This window comes from Hesperophylax consimilis, chromosome 28 (assembly GCF_061612785.1).
Source record: "Hesperophylax consimilis isolate HC1 chromosome 28, BYU_Hcon_1.0, whole genome shotgun sequence".
NCBI classification, from domain to species: Eukaryota; Metazoa; Arthropoda; class Insecta; order Trichoptera; family Limnephilidae; genus Hesperophylax; species Hesperophylax consimilis.
Genome location: NC_142863.1, coordinates 16,691,526 through 16,713,798, shown reverse-complemented (window position 1 = coordinate 16,713,798; position 22,273 = coordinate 16,691,526). Strand labels below are relative to the sequence as shown.

Here is a 22,273-nt window from a genome sequence, read left to right as displayed (position 1 = left end):
TCTGACATCGTGACAAAACGACGGTATTTTAGTTAAAATTTATCGGAATACCTATCAATTCATTCGTTGGTGGCCAACAATCCCATTTTTAACAGAAATACGAAAATTTGAAAAGATTCATAAAAAATTGGCAATATTTTTTATCAGAAAATTTTCTCCGTGTACTCCTCTGTTATGGGCGTTTTACAAGATGCTTTTTTTAATCCAGTTTTCATATGGATTGGGTATGAAAAAGGGACGTGTTCTATTTTGATACCGATTTTAATACAGTTTAAGATGGCGGATATTATTTGACACCTGGCATCGATTTGACGTAACTATATTATGCGAAAGTATTGCATTTAAACTGTTTAATATTTAAAATATCGATAAAAAAGGCTATAACTTTTGTTTACTACTGATTGTGAAAACGTATTACAGTTCGGTATTGTGAATTTCGCGTATATTTTTGATGATTTATTGACGGCAACGGCAAAGACAAATGCTTGGTAATGCAGTCATATATTTTAACAGTATCTTGATAAAAAAGCCGTACTCATTTTTCTCCGTGTACATTATGGCTGATTCATTAAAATCCTGTTATAAACGTGATAGCATTCCATTTCCCAACAAACTATTAGTTGTTTCATAATATATCAGCACACGTGTTCATGTAACTGTGCTTATCCTGTCATTATATAATGAAACAAAACAGCATTTTTATTAAAATGTGTTCCGACATCCTCATACACAATTTTGTTTTAATGATAAATTGTTAAGAAGGTCTGCAGTCCCGTTTGTAACAGAAATACGAATAATTTTACTAGATTTTTAATAAATTTGCAATATTTTATATCAGTACGTTTTCTTCGTTAGTAGGTATTAGTAGTAGGTACAGTACGATCGAGTGAAGCAAAGATTTTTAATATGGATCCAAATATATTTCCATATGGGGATCGGTATGATAAAAAAGCATCGTGTAAATCGTCCATTAGAATTATAATGAGGCACTAAGCCAGCGGTAGGCAGTTAATATTATTTAATCTCTGCAACAATGGAGACCATCTCTGTTCCCATGCTTAACCTAGGTCAATCTGTGATAATCGACACCCATTTGTATTTGTCCATTCGTTTTGTTATTGTTCAACACAGGTGCAGATCATCTGACGGTGACTAATAATCGAAAATAATTTTACCTTAAAAAAAAAATCAAAAAAAGAGAAAAAAATTTGATGATAATATGGTCTGGGTTGCATTGTGCGACTAGGAATTGACTATTACAATCGTGACAGATAGGTATATAGGTTTCTACTTTCAGTATCGCCATGATGAAAGACCATCATTCAGAATCAAAACGTTGTTGTTTTAGCCATGTTTTATGACTAGTTATAATAATAATACCTAGATGACTTTTATAGCGCCGTTTTTGTGCAAAAACACCTCAAGGGCGCTGTACAAACTTATCACCCAGATATTTCCCAACTTTCGTCTTATCCCCTGCCCCCACCCTCCAGCCGCACAATATACCTACCCCGATTGGGAATACCATAGTCTGACTGGCTCCGGGCAGTTGGAGAAATTTTGCGGTATTCACATAAAAAAAAACGAACGGATTGTATGATTAACATAAGATGGAAATGGTCTTATTGCTGTGTTTGTTCAACCGGAATTTCAATGTAAGCGTCACATACCATACCTATACGATTCAAATTATTCGCCAAAGATTGGGTCGTTTTTACGACACGTTCTGTGGTTAACAGTTCGGCTGTAGAATGACTTGCCTGCTTGTGAACTTCGTAAGCTTCAAACCCACTTCAACAAGAACACTTTCAACAGAATGAGAGGTTGCAACGGATTTCTCTATGGTAGTACTATACCTAGTACTTTCTGCGATGACATTACAATCAAGATTTAAAACTACTTTAGGTTTAGACTAATTTAAAAAATCGATCTACCTAAAAAGGTACCTACCCACCTACATTTTGCCATGCAAACAACGAATCAGAGTTAATTGGGTGAAGTTTTTGCAACGGCATAAGGAATTTGTCAGCAATTATTATTATTGCGGTCATGTTTGGAGCATTAAAATTATGATTAATGATTACATTGCAATAATATTTAGCTAATAATAATTTACTGGAATTTAAGTGTTGTCACGGGACCCACATACCTTCTCTTTATTTTACAATGATTATTGTTCTGCAGAAAGAGGGACAGGTTCCACGCTAAATACCTACTGCTAAAGTTGTTAACAGCAAAATCTCGTGAAAGTACGGGTTTTTCAATAAGAGGTGTTATTTTGATATTCAATCGTAAAAGATCAATGGTTTCTTTGCTTGTGTGGCACGTAGCGCCGTCTTGTTGAAAGTAAACGTTGTCCAGATCAATACAATCCGATTCCGGCCATAAAAAATCATTAATCATCTCTCGATAGCAATCCATTCACCGTAACTGTTGCGCCAGCCTCATTTTCGAAAAAGTAAGGTCCAATGACTCCGCTGGACCATAAACCGCACCAAACAGTCACACGTTGAGGATAGAGAGGCTTTTCAACAATAAATCTTCGGTTTTCCGAGCCCCAGATGCGACAATTTTGCTTGTTGACGAAGCCACCGAGGTGGAAATGGGCCTCATCACTCAAGATGATTTGCATTTGATTCACTCAAGTGAATTTTAATAATTTCAATGCGTTGTTGAAGCGTGTATCGTTCCATTTTTATCAATGGCGTAGTTTTTACTTGTCAAATGTCAAAAAATGACAGCTTTAAAAGTAACATTTACCGAAATAGCGGGCTATTCAAAATAACACCTCTTATTGGAAAACCCTGTATTACGCAATATTAGACATGATCAATCAATATAATGACATTACAATACAAATATACACGTTATTATATCAGAAAATTAACCCCAATTAACAAACACACTTAAGTTTTGCAGTAAATTCTAAATTCAAGCGTTCATTCGTGTATGACAATGATAGACATTAAAAAAAATGCGTGTATGAATCAAATTGATATATCTACGACAGGGCAGCGTTTATGTACTTAAAAGTTGCGGCGAATACCATGCTATACATCACGGGTGCGACTGAGACGACAAGATACGCTTACTCGCTTTCACTATGACGAATACGGATCTTTGTATGAGACGATCTCCTGCTAGTTGTCCGTCGTATATGTTTACGTGTTGCTACGTAGGCTACCACACTTTCTTTTATTTTTACTTTTATCGTTTTTGGATAGCTAAAAGTATTATAAATAATTGTATTTATTCAAATAATGAGTGATTTTTGTTTATTTACGAATAGAAAGAAACTGCGACAGATCTATTTTTTGCTCTCGAATGATTTTTGCACCTCTCAAAAATACAGGAAGATATTTTTTTCTCAAAAAAAAGAACCTAGAACCGGCAGCTGGCTACAGCTTGTCTGAAGAAAGAACCTATGTGCGATATTAAGCCAATAAGCCTGCAGGAGGAAGGAGTATTGGGGAGATGATGTAAAGGTGTTAGAACTTACAGTAAAACGCATCTTAAACGTAAATAACTGGAGGGAGACAATAGGAGAGAAAATGAATAAAATAATAATTTAAAAAGTAGGGAGAAGCGGAAAAATGGTGAATCTATTTTAGATCTGAGCATTTTGAATTTTTATTTTATTTTTTTCGGCAACTAAGGGGTTAAAAAAATTTTACTCTACAGAAAACGATACCAAGTGTGATGTAGATTCACCAGTTTCCCGCTTGTACCACTAGCTTCCGGACACCATGTATCAAAAATTGGTTTTAATGTCGTCGGTAGGTGAGTACCTACCTACAGGCAAATCATTTTAAAGGGCGCACGTTTGAATGTATTCGTGCACACCGAAAGTGATTCAAACTGGTGCAAAAACCATATAATTTAGTCTTCGGAATATTTAGGAACACCCGGCCGTAGTCCCCTCTTACCCCGCAGTAGTCCTACGAATCAGAACACCACTACACAAGAAAGAATAATTTTTTTAAGTACCTACCTATGAGGCATGATGTATGAGGCCGCCTATGTAGGTACCTACCCAATACATTTAAAGGTACCTACTCTCCCCTCTTACCCCGCAGTAGTCCTACGATTCAGAACACCATTACACCAGAAAGTATCTTTTTTTTGTAAGTACCTACCTACCTATGATGCATGATGTACGAGGCCGCCTATGTAGGTACCTACCTAATACATTTAAAGGTACCTACTGTCCCTTCTTACCCCGCAGTAGTCCTACGATTCAGAACACCACCACACAAAAGGTATTTTTTTCTAAGTACCTACCTATGATGCATGATGCATGAGGTCACCTATGTAGGTACCTACCTAATACATTTAAAGGTACCTACTGTCCCTTCTAGACCTACGATTCAGAACACAACTACACAATAAAGAATCATTTTAATAATTATTTTTTTTAAGTAAGTACCTACCTATGATGTATGAGGCAACCTACATATGTACCTACTTACCAATGTATTTAAAAGACACCTACCTACAATGATTGAGTAATTTATCAAGGGGATTGATTTATAACTGCCAACGCTTAAAATAATTCTCCCTGAAAATATATGGATTAAAAAATAATCCACTGTACCTAATGATCTGCTACCTATGGATTTGATCCTATGAAATATACCCGACGATGAAAACAAAAACAAATAAATGTATGTCCATCTGCATGCAAATCACGCACAACATATTTCACACAAATATAATCTTTATATCTGGTAGGAACATCAAAATTATAAAATAAAAAATACGTAAAAATAATAATTCTTACCTACATAATAAAAGGAACACTATTCAAAATACTAGACAAAAAGAAAAATTTCAATTTCTATTTTTATTTAAGTATTTGCACAATTAATGTTAATTTAAACTAAATATTTACCTTATTGATGAAAGCAGGAACGTCATTCTCTTGAGAAATGTTCATAAAACGTTTTCAAAACAACGTATTGTCCACAGTTTCAAATTGTCAAATGAAAATATGGTTTTTATGTTAGTACAGAATCTTGCATGTTTCTAGTTGGAATTAAATAATAAACTAACACGGATGAAATAGTACGACGGTTAATTTATATTATATTATTCTAATTAGAATTAATAGTTATCATTTAAAACACTGAAAGCTATAGTATTTCACAAATAATCACAAAATGTCTGTGAATCAAAAACGAAAAAATGTCACATCACTCTCAAATTCAAAACCACAACAAAAAAATTACACTACTTAAAAGATGGCGACGGATAAATAAATTTTGCGTTTTTCAAATCTTATTTGAATTTATCTTTTTGGGTAATGGCGTCGGTGAGAATTATTATTATTAGTATAATTTTCTGCGCCGGCATCAGGAGATAAGAAATCAATAATAAGTGAATGGATTAAAATTATCGATAACACAATAACGTCCTGCCATCTTCGCGTTCAAAGATGTTCTGAGAGAAGAAATTTCTCCCCTGCGTTTGGCGGGATGGATATTAAGCTCACCTTGCTTCGCGAACCAAATAAACCCCTAGTGGTAACGCGAATAAAGACTATAATCGCTTGGAATATTTCATACCTGAGAGCGAGATGCCGCTATGCGAGAATACGACGTATCTCGCTCATACCATCTCGCGGGAGCTAGCGTCTGGTGTAGGCGATCCCTACCGTCAAACTAATATCATAAATGATAAGTAATTTAATTGCTGCGCAGCAAAATGTTATACTATTTGTAAAAATGTCCATTTTCTAATACTTTAAATGAAAAATACTCTTCCATAAAGTGATATTTTTTCCGTAAAAGTTCAGTTTCGTTGGACGGACGTGTGTGAATTTTTGCTTTTAATACAAAGGAAAAGGAGCTTTAGTGCTTTAAGTGCAGGTGTCTTTTTGTATGTATTTTGCTTGCGGACACGTGTATTAGTAAAGGTAACCAATTCGATCTCGTTGATTCGGACAGTAACGAATCGCGGGAAAGGGTGATAAACTGCACCCAGTCTGATTGGAATCCATCTTTTCTGCCAAAAATAATTTTCTCTTATATTTTTTTACACTTTAAATTTACATGTAAAAAATATTTGTAAACATGCATTTCTTTCTGCTGCCAAGTTATTATATATATAGTTACATAGTTATATTAGTTATATATATGAAAAATATTTAGGATGCAGGCTAATCGTCCAACTATTTTTTTTGTCTTGAATTATGTAGGTACTGGCCCGTAATCTGTGTTTTCTCCTTAAGCAATGAAAATATATAAAAAATAACGAAAGCAAATTGTTGTGAGAGATATGCAATCATAATAAACACAGAGCTTGAATCATTACTCATTAAGAAGGTGAGTAAGTAAGTTGTTTGCGTACAATATAATTTGACCTCTAAACAAAAATGTTGGTGGAGCAAAAAATATATATTTGCAGATTATTTGCCTTTTTATCACGAGTAACTAACTAAGTAAACAAACACGCCATTTTCCCGCAGGAGTAGGAGTCGAGGATGGAATTCCACACACTGTCACGAATGTCTTGGCACACGCTCATTTCTTCATTTACATTCATACGAGGTCTGTAGGTAGGTACCTACCTACCTACATATGTAGGAGGGTTCTCTTCTGCTATTCTGACTCTTGACATGTCCCGATTATTTGATTCACTCGGTGATGACTGTCTCGTGAATGTCTTCCTCGAGCGTCCCAGATTTCTCGTATCATCTTTTATTAATTAAAAATTACCCACTTGTCTAATAATCTCAGATTAGGTTGTAGTTGTTTAACTGTAGCTTAAACGCGGCGTCGTCCCTAGTGCACATTTTTCAGGAAAACCTATTTATTTATAAAAAAATGTTGTTCGTTCGTTAGTTACCCCTTTGGTCGCCTGCTTTGGTCAAGCTGTATCATGTTGATATGTTGTAATGTTGCAGCGGTAGAACTATAATGAGTGCGGTTTATTTGCATTTTCAAACATTGAACGTAAAAGTTCTTAGCCCGCAGTCCTCATCCGCAAGGATTAAGAGACAAAGACGGAAAACACAAGTGAATTTCCGTCTCACTCACACTCACGGAAATAGGCATCTTCCCGCTCTCCCCATGCCGTAGAACTCCGAGGAAAATAGAAGGGCAAGTACTAGTAATTGAATAAATTATGCTTTTGAAATTAGAAGCATCACCTAACCACCAACTTTCAATATTCTCAACTTGGTGGTCTGTAATCTAATGAGGTCGAACAGGCACTTCTTGGTAAAAAAACGCATCGGGCCGCTCGCAAGCTCTTGACTTGACGTAGCTCGAAGTCGAGTTGAAGTCTAAAAGGAGCGATCTTTTTTTTATGATCGATTATTATAAGTAAAACAGTTGTTTCTGGCCCGAAGATTTATGCTTGGTTAAAGGAAATTAGAGGAAAGTCCTATTGTAGTACAGGTCTGGTAGCGCAACTGCCAAATTAGGGAGTCACTGCTGCCGCTAAGTAAACTTCGATCTTTAAAATAGTCTAATCGTTATGTTAATTTACTCGTGTATGCTTGCGGTAAAACAACACACGAATCAGCAGTGAAAACGAGAATCAACAACAATCGCCATCATTTTCAAACTGTCGTCTATTGCTATCACTTGACATTTCAAAATCCGTCCTGCTCTACTCAGCCTTGAGGTATTCGACGGAACTTTTGAATACGAAGACGCTGCCCGGTCCTATCGTTTATTCCGTTCATACACAATTTTTTTTTAATGTCTATCTTTTTCATACATGAACAACGTTTGAATTCAGAATTCATTGGAAACAATAGTTTTTTCTTTCTTGCAACATTTTACTTTAATTTGGTGAGAAAATAACAAATCTAGATGAATTGTAACATCATTACTTAAGGCCCCGTAGTAAGCGTTCAAAGATGGTTTGAAAGGGAGATATGTAAATACGAATGTTAGAGGGAGCGCGCTAATATTAAAAAAATTTATAATAATTAAACGAAAATGGTGAAAATATTTAATAAAACACGACTCGTTTGAAATAGAGCAAAAATTAATTTACAAATTTTTTAGTTGCATTTAAAGATACACTGTGAATTTTTTCATGCCCATAATGTATTAAATAACAGAAAAAAGTGTTTTTAATAATTTTCGGATCTTACTTTACGATTTTTTTCTATCTAGTGAATTTAATATAATTAACGTTTTGGCTTAATAAATGTACAGATATTATCTTAAAAAATAACATATATTTTTTTAGGAACTTAAAAACTTGAAGAGTTAACGAGAAAATTGTTATGAATCAGTAGAAATTGGGAATGAGGGGCTTAAATCTAGTTTGAAACAACAATCCCCGATCTCTCAATCTCCCAATCGATATGTGTAACGTAAGTCGAGGCTTGTTGTTTTAAACCGTTACAAATATGGTGAATGTTGCCAAAAGGAAAAATAAAGAAGATAATGCAAGGTTCGTAGAAAATATATTTTCTACGAACCTTGAAGATAATGTCCAGAAAAGGTTGCCATTGGCGCAAGCAATTTTTTTATCTGCGGTAGTTACCTATAAGTTGATAGATACCCACCACTTTGCGGTCTTTTTACTAGATACGATCAAGAATAAATAAAGAGATAAACGATATCATAAGGAACATATTGGCTATTATATACACCTACCCACACCCTTGATTCGGGGAAGTTTAAAAGCCAACCTGATTATGCAAATCCTTGATAAGATTAGACGCTGTGCGTTCATCGAACACTGAAAAACACGCAAACAACTAAGCCATGGGACTTTTTAGTAAATATAATAATAAAATCATCATCAGCTCGGTACTACATCTTAAGAATTTAACACCACCATTTGGAGTCCTTACTACAGTGTACATGAGAATTCCCTTGAGCGAGTCCAACATAAATTTTTACGTTATATTAATTTTAAATTGGGAATATTCATCGAAAACATTAATTACCCCTCTCTGTTACAATTATTGGGAATCAATACATTAAAAGAAAGAAGAATTTGTTCAGACCTATTTTATTTATTTAAAATCGTTACCAACCTGTTGAACTCCCCTGAACTTCTTTCGTTAATATGTTTCCATGTACCTAGTCGATCGGTTCGTTTCAAATTACCCTGTCATTGCAACAATACAGGATCTAACGCTGAACTCAATTCCATAATGAATCGCCTGCATGTACTTGGAAATAAATATGTTTTGGATGAACCTATAAACATTGCTAGTTTAACCTCATACAAACACTACTTAATTAAAACTGTCTGTCAGCGCTTCTCAGATTGACTATAATCAAATACAGTTTTTAAGTATTAATTTCTCTTTTACGTACTTTATAATTATATATTTTTTTTTATCTATGTATATTCTGTATTCATACGTAAAACAATTGTTATTATTTTGTAAAAGCCGCTATAATCAGCGTTAATAAATAAATAAAGGTGAAATTTGAATCCTCCATAAATGCTCTCTACTGGCTGCTGTCTTTGTCATTTGCCTTCAGGCACTCCTCAGTCTTCCTTTTCCTCGGTCTATCTCTGAGTAGCTTCCACTGGAGAACTCAAGAGTCATAATTTTTTATGTCTTTCTTTCAACATGTCCTGCAGGACTGCTCTTTAAAATAATAATAATAATAACATGGCATTTATATAGCGCAGTTTAGTGTCGCGTAAGTGCGCTTAAGGCGATGCACTACGTCGTGTCATATTTTAAATTGAGCCGCTATCAATAACAACCCTTAGGTACGTAGTTGACGATAAGGTTTACATTCCCGCTTCACATGGAAAAAAGTACTTTTTATTTTATTTTGTGGATGTTCAGGCATAAATATTTTTTTTTTTTAGATCATTTTATAAATAACTTAATTTTCCACATTATACAATCAAACCATAACCAAAAATGGGTTCGTAAGTAGGAGATTTTGAACTTTAAAGCAGTTTTCACATGCTTTGTACATTATTTTTTCTGGGCTTATAAAAAGACTTATCTAAAAAATAATTAATTATTTCAAAAGACAGGATGTATTCTACTCGCAGTATTTAATTAAAGCATCTGAAACATTTCTAGGCGACCAAATTTTCAAAGCAAAAACACATGATTTTGCATTACTACGTATGGCATCGCCTTAACTATAACAAACATAAAAACGGTAATTAAGTATTAGTGGTCATGTTCTTAAAATTACTCCTACAGTGTGCCTTACCCAATACAGATCTAATATTATAACACTAAATATACTGTTTATACAAAGTGATGACAAAACAATAATATTAAAACTAAAACATAATATAAAACAGGAGGCAGTTTGTGCTCAGAAATGAGAATCTTCTGAGCACACATTTTAAAAAGGTTACCATAAGCAGGCGACCGAAACCAAACAATTACAGGAAGTTTTAGAATATGGCTTATTATAAAATATTGAAAAGATTTATGAATAGGTAGTAAGATTTTTTAAATATTTTTTTTAAAGCTCGTTTAAATTCAGCCAAATTCTGGAGATTAGTAAGAGCTGAGGGAAGTCTATTCCAGATGAGCGGGCCTGTTAAAAGCGGGCCTGGCACTAAAAGTGCGATCATAGTAGTATCATTACGAGTAGGATCAAGGTGACCGAAGGAACTAAATACCTTGGACACATAATCACCAGTAATCTGATGGACGATGATGATATCGATAGACAAAGACGAGCTCTCAGCGTTAAAGCAAACATGCTCAGTAGAAGATTTCGCCTTTGCAGTACTGCAGTAAAAAGGGCGCTCTTCCTTTCCTTCTGCGCAACGTTGTACATGTGCGAACTATGGGCAAACTTCAAAAAGAGTATTATAGAAAGACTACGGGTCCAATACAACAACGCCTTCCGCACAATGTTTTGTCTCCCCAGATACTGCAGCGCTTCCCGTATGTTCACGTAGGGGCGAGTTCCCGGATATGCAGCCCTTATTAGAACCAGGGTGGCAGGAATGAGGGAAAGGATAAGAAGCTATGGAAATATCCTCACTATGGAAGCCCGCCTCACTCCATCCTCCAGCATTGACGCACACTGGAGAAAAATACTAGCGCCTAATATAGTCACGGCTCCCTAAAGGCTTCAACTTTCTATTATTCTATTAATTTTATCATTTCATTCTATTTTATTTTCAATTTATTCTGTTTTTTTTTCTCTTCTATCTTTTTGTTTTTGATCATATATTTTTTTGTATCTCTATATGGAATGTGTGGGACTGCACTAACCTCCCCACATACCGCAATAAACACTTTTATTATTATTATTATTACAGTCTTTGTAACATACATAATATTACGATGATCATAATAATAATAATATTTGGCTAACAGGAAAGTGCATTTTTTCGCAATCAAAAGAACAAAAAATCATGTCTTTTTTCATTTTGTTGGTCTGCAAGGACCAAATTTGTCTCTCAACATATTATTGTGCTTTCCAAGCGAGGTGACAGAATCAAATGGAGAGTTTGCTCACGAAATTACCGATTGGGGAGCCGAATTTGTAAGATACGCCAACTGGAGTTGAAATATCGATGTTAAAAAGGATTAAAATTTTATATCAAATATCCACCATTTATTTATTAACGCCTGTTTGAAAGACATTTACATTTACATAGTTTATACAATATACTCAGAAACTGTGGAGTATGCCCGATATTAAGACATATTTAAAATATTGCATATGAAATAAAAAAATAAAAAATAAAGCTAGGTTTAGAATGGTGACCGGATTCATCGTCTCAATGATAATTCATATCATCTTTAAAAAGTTATATAAAGTCATGGAAAGTGATGAAACAAAAACTTTTTTAACTGGGTTAAGTAGGTTAGGTTAGGTTAGGTTAGGTTAAGTTTAATTTTTTTTCATTGCGTCTAATGACTTTATATCACTTTTTAAAAGTGTGTTGAATTGTCACTGTGTTGAGTTATCATGGAACCGTATAAAATATATGATACAATTGATACCATCAGTCATCGAACCAACGCTCTTTTGTACATCCAGAGTTAACCAACTTTATCAAATAATTCATCAGTGATGCGCGCTCTGTCTCCTCGAGTGCGTATCGTGTTATAGCGGGTCACCAGTGACGATGTGTGATGAAAATAGATATATTTTTTAAAATTTTTAAATAGGTAATATCATCAGACAGCGAAATTATTTTTCACTCTATATATGCACAGGAATTGCTGCTTATCCTTTGAGTACGTGCTGAAATACTCTGTATATATAAATATATGCACATATGCAAGGTGCCCCTAACTTCTGTAGGTTATTCTACATGATAGCACAAAAAATAAAAATTACTGAATTAAAAATTATTTTAATTAATAATTATTAGTCAATAAGTTCTAGTTTTTCATTGAACAATTATTTCTTATTTGGCGGTTAAAAATAAACCGACGTAGCACAGTAGTTCCGCGCACCTGCCGGCAATCAGAAGGTGCGGGTTCAATTTCCGTCGGCGGCATTTATATTTTCTCGGAGAGAAAATTTTTTCTATTTATATTTGTGTTTTAGGCTAGTAATTATTGCTTACAATCATTTTTTATCCGTTGTGCTTTGCATAAAACCTTGTCATGTAAAAAAACTAATTTAACATTCAATAAAAAATAAAAAAAATGTTTGTATGAAAAAATAAATATTTTTTAATAGGGAAAAAAAATAAATTAAGAAAAAGTTATATTTCTTTTTTACTTCTACCATCATGTTGAATTGCCTCCGAAGTTAGTGTACTTTACCCACGGACACCCTGTATAGATAATTATACCATTAATAACCATACAAATAAAGGTATGATAAAGCTACGATGCATTAGGAATTTCCTTTCCACAGAATGACATTCTATCGTTACCTTCACAGCATCATTTGAATAATATTATTAGATCTGTCATCTATGAGATCACAGTGGTGCATTGCAGTATGTACTATATAAATCCAAGCAAACAACAAAAAAAAACAATTCGTCGTCTAATCCTGCGGTAACGGTCTAACACTTTGAGGATGGGCTGTTTCATAGAATTTGAAGAAATCATCAAATTTCAAAGTTGATTTTCGAGTTCTGTAAGGGTGATTTTTAAGTTCTGGTATTATATAATTATTGGCCAATTGTTTCACAAAATTGAAATAATAACATAACTCGAATAGAACCTTCACAGAACATGAAAATCAATAATAATAATAATAATAATAATAATAATAATTGGATAATTTGTAAAGCGCCGTTTTTGTGAAAAATCACCTCAAGGGCGCAATCAACTATGACATTTTATGAAAACCCGCCCTAAGTTTTTAAGACCTTAAAAATAAATTTTATTTTTTTAAATAATCTGTGTACATTTGCCGAGCCGAAAAAGTGATTACATGAAAATCTCTAAATAGAAAAAAATCGCAATGCATGCTCCGGATATTATTACATCTTGGTTTGTTATTTAAGATGTTATCGGCATGAAAAAAATTGGTGACCGGGTATGTCATCAAATGACAATTCAACACGCCTCCAAAAGTTATATAAAGTCATGAAAAGTGATGAAACAAAAACTAGGTTAAATACGTTACATAGGTAACTATTAAACCTGGTTTTTGTTTCATCACTTTTAATGACTCTATATCACTCTTTAGGTGTGTTGAATTTTCATTTTGATGAAATATTTTCATGAACATTATATATATATTTTTGTTAAGTATATTTTTTTTAGTTATAAAATTTTACATCGAGGGAATTTCATATAGTTAACATTTCGCATAACAAATGCTTAGATATTATCTTAAAAAATTACACGATTTTTTTCGGAAGTCCAAAACTTAAAGAGTTAACGAGAAACTTGCTATAAATGGGTAGAAATTGGGATTGTGGGGGACATAAGTATTATCAGCGCCTTGCTCCTTGGCGTCTTAGCAAATCGGCGCCCCGAGAGGTCTGCTCCAATGCGATGCGCCTGCACAGGGCCGGCCCTGAATATACCTATTAGGTACAAAACAGTATACCTAGAAATCTACCGTTTAAAAGGTAAAATACATTTAATTAGGTAGATTTAGATAAAATACCATATTGCAGATTTTACAGTAAATATTTCACATTAACAGGTAGTTACTCTTATGTAAAATGTACTACAATATTATGTAGCTTTAAGGCGATGCCATACGTAGTAATGCAAAATCATGTGTTTTGGTTTGAAAATTTGGTCGCCTATAAATGTTTCAGATGCTTTAATTAACTACTGCGAGTAGAATACATCCTGGCCTTTGAAATAATAGAGTGTTTTTTAGATAAGTCTTTTTATAAGCCCAGAAAAAAATAATGTATAAAGCCTATGAAAACTGCTTTAAAGTTCAAAATCTCCTACTTACGAACCCATTTTCGGTTATAATTTTATTGTATAATGTGGAAAATTAAGTTATTTATAAAATGGTCGGGAAAAAATTAAATATTTATGCCTGAACATCCACAAATTAAAATAAAAGTCACTTTTTGGCCATGTTTTTTTCTTGCATAAATCAAAACAGGCGGATGGTGTTAAGCGGGAATTTAAACCTTATCGCCATCTGCGTAAGGGTTGTTATTGATAGCGGCTCAATTTAAAATATTACACGACGTAGTGCATCGCCTTAAAAGGAAAATAAACTTTTACAGGCAATTTTGTTGCTAAAGAAAATAAAATAAAATTAATCCAATTGCGCTACACCAGCGTAGTGAATAATTTAGTGATGTTCATTTGAACAATGATAAATACGTGATACGATTGTCAAGCATATTCAGTTGGCAGCAGAGATGAATGTATTAGGACATTAGGAGATGGGACAAGGATCTCTGCATAGAAGAGGCTGTATAATTACGTATATAGTAATATAACATCAATATTAGATAAAGTCATAGATAATAGAAACAAGGGAGATGGGCCATGAATAATTTTTAATATGAAACCGCACGCACAAACCATATAATTTCATTGGCTTCACCACTTTGATGGTCTGTGTGGTTTGATCGTAGCTCAACGACAGTAGGTACGCTTCCACGCCATATCTTTTTCATTTGTTTCTATTATCTATAATTCCAAAAATATATTTATGACGGCCTCTGTGGTCGAGGGGAAAAGCTCTTGACTTAAAAGCGGGGGTTCACGGGTTCACATCCCGGCGTGCGCAAGTAAATTTTATTTGATCATTTTATGTTATTTCACAATTTACTCATTTGAAATTATATTTAGTATATTTGCGGCACGTTCTAGAGTGTAAGATACTTTCAGTATTGCCCTGGTGCAAGACCACCATTCAAAATTGAATAGTTGCTTGAAATAGCCTTGGCTGTGTTTGGCGACCAAATCTGAATATCCAGGTACTTCCCCACCTTCCTCCTCCCAATCTCCTTCCCCTCACAACATACCCCAAATTGGGGATGCCTTAGTCTCACTGGCTCCAGATGGTTGGGCGCAGTTGATACTCTGTGCAAAAAAAAACAAAAATTAAGCAAATTTATAAACTTTTTTTTAAATAGATATTAAATAATAAATAACCACGTATTTATCTATATTTTTCTTCTGTAGATATAATTAATTCTGGATCGTCGCTTGAAATGTCCTTTGCCGTGTTTGATGTCCACATCTGAATAGCTAGGTTCTTTCTCATCTTCCTCTTCCTTCGTCTCCTTCTCCTGTTTCTAACCCTCCCCACTACTCTCTGCCTCACAAAACATCTTTAAAAATGTTCATATCAAATCTCAATATAATAATTAATCAAATTATAATTTACACAAAATAATAAAACAGGAGGTGCGGATTCTCACCTTAGAACTATCCAAGTATCTACCTACGTGATTTGTATTCAAACTACAAACATAGGTAGGTACTTACCAGATGTATAGTCAGAGCGGGAATGGTTGGATAAAATGGTCGGAAAAATGGCAGTTTTCATTTTACCTTTCACGTGACAAAATAAAGTTTTACTTTGGACAACCGAACTGGCCATCGACCCAATAACCTAGAGGTCTGATATTTTCATATCGACAACTAAGCAGAAACGATACGACAAACTGTCGATATTAGTTTATCAATATCGATACACGACGAAAACTTACCGATTGATTACAAAATATTACTAATTTATTAAAAATCTGGCCAAATTATTCGAATTCCTGTTAATAACTGTTAATGAATGAAATCACGAATATGTTATGAAGATGTCAGAACACGTGTACACAAACATTATATTTGTGAGGATAAGCGTAGCTGCTTGAACACGTGTTCAAATATATTCTGAATGTACTGATAGTTTGTTAGGAAATGGCATGCCATCATTTTTAGCAGGATTTGAATAAATCAGCCATACTAATTTTTCTTCGGGTATATCGATAATTTTATCAGTTTTGGGAAAAAAATTGTCCTACTATGGCAATACTGACTTATTTTACCTATGGCGTAGTCAGCTGTTTGTCGTTTGGAAACGTCAAAATCAAACGAATTTGTTACTAACGTTATGTGAAGTTTTTAGCTTCAATCATACTCCAATAAGTTAATCCTAATAAATTGAATATTCATTCTAGACTAAAACAGAATGTATAGAAAATTTGAAAGATATCACACATAAATAATGTTGGATAGACCAAGACATCTAGGTTGTAAACATATTCGGGTAGAACTTTGCAATCCCACCAAAAAGATGGCCGACTAAATATGGAAAATAATTGAGGTTAATGTTAGTAAATTTAAAATATAAGTATGAGATAGATAAAAATGAAGGAATGTAATTGGATAGCAATTGCTTAATTGGTTGAAACGCCAGTTTCGTTAAGACTAGAGGATCGGAGTTCGTATCATAGTTTTATTTTCTGTGTCTATCTCTTTCATATATTCATTGTGAGTTTTTGATATTGTTTTCTTCGATGATTAAATAATATGTACTTCCACCTCCCGGGATTCAAATCCACGACCTCTGGATTCGTAGTCGAGGACTTTAATAGTCAATGTTGAAAAATTTTATTCTCTGTTGCCGTCCCTGCCCCATTGAACAGACTGACAGACCAGATTTCCTCGCTGTGACCACGGGACATATGAGTCTGTTATACTGCTGACACAAGACCTGAGATAATCTATATAGAATATAATACAGGGGCTCGATTCTCCAATTCAGGCCGTTCGCAATCGCAGTCGAAAGTACATACATTGGTCGACTTTCTCAGTCTCAAGTCTTGTCAAAGGTACACTCTTAGACGCCAAACGTCAAAAGTCTTTCCACTATCAAAATCTAGTCTATTTTATCCTAACCTATGATCGATTTCGGCGCGCAATCGAATCGAAGGACAAGCATCGTATTTTTTTTTTCAAAGTTGTTTTAAGGTCCCTTATTATGGCTGATTTACCCGTGATGTTGGCTTTAATAAATAATGTGGAACAATCTGAAGCGACTGCTTTGAGACCGCCAGAGGCTCTATTCTTTCACAAATTTGACACACGAATACTTCCTCAGGAATTTTAAGCTAATCAAATCCTTAGTACGTCGGCTGGTAGTCATTGAGTCTCCATTCATAACCCTCACATCCCGTTCTTTAGCTCTACATGTTGAAACTATGGTGAGCACAACAATGACGTTTTGTTTTGAAATTTCGAACTATTTTCATAGAAATATTAAAAATATCTAAAACATAGACAATATTCACAGGAATGCTAATATAATCATCTCTTCAACCCTTATAACAAGAATACGTATAAATGAAACACTCGACAAAGTTAATGTACAATAACCATTAAAAAAAAACCCCAACTCACCCATATATAAGAAAATTAAACCAATACACATAAATACTTGCGCCACTTAATCATAACCACGTAAACACCTCTTCACAGGTTCTCCCAGTGAGGTGTTCACGAAACTTATAACATTACCCACCACAGTGTCACCTACTCAAACCTACCTTACACCCAGCATAAACAAACACCATATTAACAGCAGTTTTAATATATTATATTTATTTATTTATTATAAGAACTTGTTGAACATTTTTACATATTTTTGATAATTCATCCGCCATGCTAGGGATGTCCCTGTGTTATGGCGGGTGATATTTACAGATTCGATTTATAAAATAATTTAATTATAAGTTATAAAGTTATGCAATTCAGATTAAAATATAAGTTAATTGGATTATACAATTATTTATTTTATTTTATTTTTTTTAAAAGAAAGACAAACATTCCCAGGTTACGAATAACCCAACAATGTTTGAAAATCTCCTACTACCACCACAGAAAGCCGAAAATGTTGCTTGTGTTGTGATGGAGGACTTAGCCAGCCGAGGAATCGAACACGCGACGCTCGGGTGAGACCCAAACGCTATGCCCACTCAACCACTGACCGGACAATTAGATTATACAATTAGATTATACAATTAAATAATAAGTAAGTAATAAAACTATACAAATTAAATTAAATTATACAAATTTAATTGCATTACAAATATTAAAATCATGGTTTCTAAATGTATTTATAGTAATAAAGATGGTATTAAATATTAATAATAATTGATAATTAGTTGATAAAATTATAATATAATTTAATTTATGTACCAATTTTTATATATTGTGGTCTCCAAGTGAACTTATCCATTTTGATATTAGTTTGTATACAAATGCAAATGTACAAATGCAAATGCAATACACAAATGTAAATAATTTGGTAGACACTGTAATGTATGTATAGAAATAAATAAATAATAGTTCGTCGAGACGATGGGTAATTTTTCGTTCGTAGATGGCGCATAACGACTAACTATTGATCGCTGTTGGAGAATCGAGCCGCAGGAGACGACATTCGACTGAGGTGTGGTGTCAAGTGCGGCGATGGACATTGACACACATTCCAGATCCGTGATTAGAACAGAACACAACATTTGCATTTTTTACAGATTATGTCTTACCATTTCAGTTGAGCAATCGGAGATCTGTCTTGTTCCAAACAAAATGTCTTAGGACGGGTTGTTTCAGAGAATTTGAAAAATTCTTCAAATTTAAAATTTAATCTTCAAGTTCTGTGAAAGATTTTTTGAAGCTCTGTTATTATTTCAGTTAGTCAAGTAACTAGCCTTTAATGATATAATAACAGAATTTGAATATGATAGGATATTCACAGAACTCGCAAATGAACGTTGAAATTTGATGAATTGTTTAAATTATATGAAACAACCCATCCTTAATGTAGTATAAATAACTAATTTAAAAACTGACTCACCATAAAAAGCGTTTTTTGTCGAAATTTTAATTTGAATACCTAGGTACTTTCAACAAATTTTAATTTATTTAGGTACTTTCAACAAATTTTAATTTATTTAGGTACTTTCAACTAATTTTAATTTATTTAGTTACTTTCAACTAATTTTACTTTAATCAGGTACTTTCAACTAATTTTAATTTATATTGGTAGATACTTTAAACAAATTTTAATTTATTTAGGTACTTTCAACTAATTTTAATTTATTTTGGTACTTATACTAATTTTAATTTATATTGGTATCTACTTTCAACAAATTTTAATTTATTTAGGTACTTTCAACTAATTTTAATTTATTTTGGTACTTATACTAATTTTAATTTATATTGGTACTTTCAACAAATTTTAAATTATTTAGGTACTTTCAACTAATTTTTATTTATACAGGGTGTCCGGAAACTCGTAGTACAAGCGGGAAACTGGTGAATCTACATCACATTTGGAGTCGATTTTGTAGTATATTTTTTTTTTATTTGAGCTTTCGTTATCGAGTAAATCGAGTTTGAAGTTGATTTTTTTTTTTTTTTTTTAATCAAATTCTTATAAATTATTACTGAAGATCAAAGTACCCAACAAATTAAAACTATTTGAAAGTAAAACAAATGAAGAAACTCGGATTTGAAGCATTATTTTGAAATCACCCTTCATTTAACCCGGTGTAATCATAAAATATTTCTGCTCTGCAGGGTTAAAACATCTGTTATTCAACCCTAAACACCAGAAAAAACTTTAACCCTAAAATAGCCGAAAAATATTTTTTTTTGGTTTTTTTTTTTTTTTTTTGAAAATGCTCAAATCAAAAAACTTTATGTTTTTTTGGGTTCCCCATGTGGTGTAGATTCTCCAGTTTCCCGCTTGTACTACGAGTTTCCGGACACCGTGTATATGAACTTTCAAAATTTATATGGGTACTTTCAAAATGTTTTAGTTTATATAGGTACTTTCAACAAATTTTAATTTATGAAGATACTTTCAAAAAATTTTTGTTCCAAAGTGAAGTGGCTGGGCTTTTACATTTTATTTTTTATTCATTACAAAGAACATGTAAATAAGCACAACAAAATCAAAGCAAGATCGAAAAAAAATAAAATCGAAATAGAAGACGAAATAAAAAACAACATCTAAAACAAAAACAATGTTAAAAACGAAATAAAGTCTTAACTAGATACTCCACCATGCAAGATGGAAAAAATAATACTAGGAAAATTACAAAACTTTGGTAAGATAAACAGAGCTACGTAGTTTCTATAGTTAAATTATATAATATTTGATATTCTTCTTTCTGAAATAAATTGGGTAATGACTTGTTTATATTTGGTGAATGATGTGTCGAATATATCAACAATATCTTTATAGTCATTACCCAAAATTTGTATACAGCGAACGGGGGTATAGAATTGTGATTCTGTGTTGGAGTTATCACAATAGAACGGTAGATAATGCCTCAATGTAGTTGATGTATTATACTTTAACCACATAAAAATAAGAAGGTTTTAGGAAGAATTTTTATTTTTATTTGGTCACTAATGCAAAAAAATGACTACATTTTAGCGAAGTTTTCGGTATGAGAGTGGAACACGGCGTATATTTTGATTTAATAAAAAATCTTAACATCTTCGGATCTACCGGATCTGCCCTGATGATGGACACTGCAACGCTGTCCGAAACGTCGGCTAAAGAAGGAGTTAGCGCAACACGGCATAACACCCCAAAAACAAACAACAAAAATAATAAAAAAATATTGAATTAGTTTAGGTATTTGTCCTCAAATCAAACGTTAAGGACGGATTGTTTCACATAAAATCAAATTGCCATTTAGCGCTGTTTTATTTATTGACGGTTGAAAACTCCCCGTTAAATGCCGATTCTGAGTCCGTTTCAGCTTTTGAACAAATTGTGATTAGCAGAAGAGAACAACTATCACACGGAAAAAATACTAATATTGAATATTACTAATTTATTAAGTATCTCTTCTATTATTCTTAATACTGTTATAAACGGGATTGCAGGCCCTTAACGAATGAATTGATAGGTTTTCCAATAAACTTTTAGTAAAATACGAATGTATCATCGTGATGTCGAAACGCGCGTTCATACAAATCATAATATTAATTAATACATAATAATGCAGGTAATTCCGTTAATGGAGGACTGAACGCAGTTGGCGCTAACAAAAATTGTCCAAAGAAGCGAAGTTAGCAGTCCACAACGGAGTGCTGGTACCTACCCTGATGTATGGAAGTGAGGCATGGAACTGTCACAGAAAGGATGAAAGTAGATTGAATGCTGTTGAAATGAGATCCCTGAGGCGTATGTGTGGTAAAACCATGTTTGATCGTGTGAGAAATGTGGAGATCAGCAAAGAGTGCAAGGCTGATGTAAGCGTAATGAGTAAGATCAAGAAAGGGACGTTTAGATGGTTTGGGCATGTAGAGCGAATGAGCGAAGATAGGAGTGTAAGGAGGATATATGATGCAAATGCGAATGGTAGCAGAAGTCGGGGACGACCGAGAAAGACGTGGCACGATCAAGTGAATCAGATACTCGAGTCGGGCCATGTCAAGAGTCAGAATAATAGAAGAGTATGTGTGAGACGATGTATGAATGTGAATGTGACCGAGTTGTTTGGCGGTCCGTCCTCTCTGCCTACCCCTGCCGGGAAACGGCGTGATGGTTAGTTAGTTATTGTATATTATCAAGGAGAATTTAAGGAATTTACTAAAATTTTATTAGGAAAGGGCCTGCCGTTTTTAATCGGAATACCAATTAATTGAAGACTTTTTAATAAATTAGCATCACTAATTATTATTTTTTTCTTTAATCAACACGTGCATGTTCTTGGCTTCTAAGCTTACTACAATTTGATTTGAAAACTGAAACGCAATAGCGTTTAAGGGGAGACTTTTCAAATGTCAAAAAAACAGAATAGCAATGAGTATTTTATGACTTTTTCACACTTGAATTTCTGCGAAACAACTGGGACAGAGTTTGTATGAAAAGGACGCGCAGCCGTTCCTCTTAATGTCGCCTTTGTCTCAATACACGATGTACCAATAGCG

At 33.6% G+C, this 22,273-nt stretch overlaps 1 protein-coding gene across 1 annotated transcript in view; it reads right to left on the bottom strand.

Annotated features, from left to right (window-relative positions):
• Positions 1-5,035, bottom strand: part of peb (zinc finger protein pebbled) — a 177,291-nt gene extending 172,256 nt beyond the window's left edge. The window contains exon 1 of the mRNA XM_089648892.1: positions 4,892-5,035. The gene's annotated coding sequence lies outside the window, so the exon portion shown is untranslated. The remainder of the gene's footprint in view (positions 1-4,891) is intronic.
• Positions 5,036-22,273: the final 17,238 nt, after the last annotated feature.